Raw genomic sequence first — 3,779 nt, 5'->3', positions numbered from 1 at the left:
AAAAAAAAAAAAAAAAAAAAAAAAAAAAAAAAAAAAAAAATCACACTTAGATATATTGTAGTGAAACCGTACAGCTCTGAAGACAAAGAGAAGACCTGAATGGTTGCCAGGAAGGATGAAACACATCTCGTGCCTGCATGAGTTCTGTGCCTGAGGCGCTGCACATGGGGACAAACACCTACACCCTTTACTGAGATTTGCCAGGCAGGTGGCTTTATGGGTGTTATGTTATCTGGAGGAAACCTTGGAGGGCCTCTAATCTGGCCCCCTCAATGACAGACGAGGGCACTGAGTTCAAAAAAGGAGAGAGGAAATGTCTGCATCTGTTGTCCCATTTTCTTGGCAGACATGAGGCTTGAGGCCACAGCACCCACCTCCCAGCCTGTGTTTCCTATCACAGAGGCTGAATGTTCTGGGCCTGGCCCAGGTGGGCACACAGAGAACAGGTACTCCTCAAAGCCATGTGACAGGGTCTAAGAAGGCAAGGAGAGCCCTCTAAGACCCTGATGCATGGGTTGTATAAACAGACCCTCCCTGACTCATGACAGCTGCGCCTTGGAAGAAACTGCCTTCAATGTGATAGCTGGCATCTGGGGCCTCTCCTGGCACTACACACCCCCAGTACCCTTCCTAAGAGAGTGCACAGTCCAAACCGAAACCAAGCCCTGCCAAGAAAAGGCATGCCCAACCCTATCCAAAAAGTCCCCAGCTAGCCACTCGCCCATCTTGGAATGACCCTCTCAACGCGGACACAGCATAATCTCTCTCTTATTCCCCAGTTGGCCAAGGTTGTTCTAAGGAGAATGGCCGACAGAAACAGCACATAAAAATGAGCCCAGGAACCAAATCTCCAGCTCCAGAAAGATGAACGTCTATTTGTGGGTGGTGGACCCAACTTCCTGGGACAGCGTCCCACAGCCCAGGGCCATCTGTCATGTCCCATAGGCCCAGAGGTGTCAGTGGCAATGGGGTCTCCACAGACAACAGTTGTCTTGAGAATCTGTTCCCACAACCACCTTCCTCATGGGCCCCGAGAAGAAAGGACAGACACAGCTGCAGGTTTTACAATGGCCCAGCCAACATGGGATACCAGATGCAAATGAAGAGGCTGTGGAATGTGTGGACTGGCAAGTGAAGAAACAGCATTTGTCTCTGAGCAGAAGCTGTTGGCCTGGAGGTGTGACTGAGGCCATTACTCAGCTCAGTGACAACCAAGGGTTTCCATACTTTCATTGAAGAATCATCTGGCTAGTGTTTCGCTAGATGGCACCCCTGGAATCACTTCACAAGTGGCTACTTATGTAAAATTCACTCTGTGGACAGCCTTGGCCCATCCATTCACACTTGGTCAACTCCTGGGCTCCTGTGTTGGCCAGAGGGTGTGATTTCTCACATTAACCTGCTGAAGTTAATGCAGAAGAAGCTCCTCTAAGAAAAGAAACTGAAAGTCCCCCCAAACCAAATGTGGTTACAAGTTGATAACATGGAATGCAACTCTCAGGCAATCTTACCTCTTCAGGATGTTTTAGGGGCCAAGAAATAGGCCACAAGGTCTTTGAATGGCCCAAAGAACTGTCACAACGTCCAGGCACTGAAAGCTCATTCCTCTTCCTCACAGGACACCTCCCTGAGAGCCAGTGATGCTGCCCCTAGCAAGTGGGTGCAGACAGGAGCAGCGGTGAGAAGGTGAGCAGGACCAGCTGCAGGTGGACACCGACACCAGCAGAACACAACAGCTGCCAACCGAAGCAAAGTCACGCTGGACCATCCAAACAGATGAAAAGCAACTTTGAAAACGTGTCCCGCCACCATTCAGGGCAGGGACAGTGCCACATATCTAAGCTCTGAATTATAGCACACAACAGGGCCTGGCACATCATACCATGCAAATATGTTTAACTTTTTAATTAGAAACAACTGTGATTAATTTTGCCTGAATTAATGATTATTACAATGACTGCCACATAGAGACCTTTCTAACCCTATCATTCCTTCCACATCGATCAACTGGCATTCTACACTGAAAGGGAGCTTCTCTTCATCCACATTTATTTATCCAAGTGTGGGCTCATGGACTGCTGTTTAATGGGTTTTACTCCATCACCATATCATACATTTTGATGCTCAAATGTCCCAGTTTGGGTCAACGGGAGCCCCTTCAAGCTGTTTCCATGTCTTTTTGACATGTCTGCATCCTTCTTTGAGCACTTCCTTACTCTCTGGCATAATGCGGTGCTCCTGGCCTATCTTGTACTTTTTCTGTCCCAGCCCTGGAATCAACCACTTCTCCCAAGTCCTGGTGTCCTTAGCAGAAAATGACATTAGAATGACATTAGAAACCATCATCGGTTTGTTATATAAGTGTCATTGCTTCTAGGCCTGCCTGCTCTGTTGAAAGAGCTCAGAAGTATTTGTGGGTGTCTGTGTGTGTGTCACATAATGATATTTTAGTCAATGACAGACCACATATATATATATATATATAAAAAATACCACATATAAAAATACCATATTTTTACTGTACTTTTTCTATGTTTAGATACACAAATATTTACCATTGTGTTAAAATTGTCTGCAGTATTCTGTGCAGTAACATGCTACACAGGTTTGTTCCTAGTGCTATAGGCCATACCATATAGCCTGGGTAGTAGGCTGTACTATCTAGGTTTGTGTGAGTACACACTGATGTTCACACAGAGATGGAATTGCCTGATGACACATTTCTGAAGTTAAACAACACATGGCTGTGTGTATGTATATCATATACTTACATCTATGCTTATTTCTATACCTACATTGAAAACATGAGTTTACATCAATACCTCCAATACACTGGGTTTATTTCTGACACTTCCCTTTCCATATCTGTAACTCTGTTTTCCAACAGTGAGAGAACTGGTCTGTTACCCTCAGTATATTTACTTATCTGGTCAATCCCCATATACGTAACCAAGTTCTTGGACCCATCAGGCTGCCACCCACTCAGTTACCTTCCTCACATGGCATTCAACCTCTGCCAGGCCCTATTTCCTGTTTGGCTTGCATAAATGCTTTTCTTTTAAAAAATAATTTTAGCAAATTATAAATTACCATAAAATTAACTCACTTTTTAGTACATGATTCAAAGATTTTTAAGTGAATTTAGAGAGTTGTGTAACCTCCACCACAATTCGGTTTTAGATACTTCCATCATCCTCAACAAACTTCCCAGTGTCCATCCCCAGGCAACCCTTATCTGCCTCTTCTAGAAATTTCATATAAAGGGAATTATATGCCTTCTTTGTATATGACTGACTTCAGTCAGCATAATGTTTTGTAACATGTATAAGTAGTTCATTCTCATTGCTACATTATATTTCATTTCATGGGTATATCACACTTTGGCCATTAACCAATTGATAGACTGGATTTGGATTATTGCAAGCTTGGGGCTGTGTATGATGCCACTGTGAACATTCATGTACAAGTCTTTGTATAGGCACGTATTTTCATTTATCTTGAGCAGTGTTGTAGGCAGAATAATGGGCTCCCAGAGATGTCCAGGTTGCTAATCAGCTGACCTTAAGAAAGCAAGATTATCCTGGATTATCTGGGTAGGCCTTGTATAATCACAGGAGTCCTTAAAAGTGGAAGAACCAGAAGAGGAGATCAGAGTGAAACGATGTGAGAAGGACTCAATCCACTGTTGCTGGCTTTGAGGATAAAGGTTATGAGTTGAGGAACTGTGGGCAAGCTCTGACAGCTGGAAAAGGGAGGGAACAATATTCTCCCTAAAGCCT

The sequence above is a fragment of the Theropithecus gelada genome, chromosome 6, assembly GCF_003255815.1.
Source record: "Theropithecus gelada isolate Dixy chromosome 6, Tgel_1.0, whole genome shotgun sequence".
Taxonomy (NCBI): domain Eukaryota; kingdom Metazoa; phylum Chordata; class Mammalia; order Primates; family Cercopithecidae; genus Theropithecus; species Theropithecus gelada.
Note: the sequence above shows the minus strand (reverse complement) of the source record.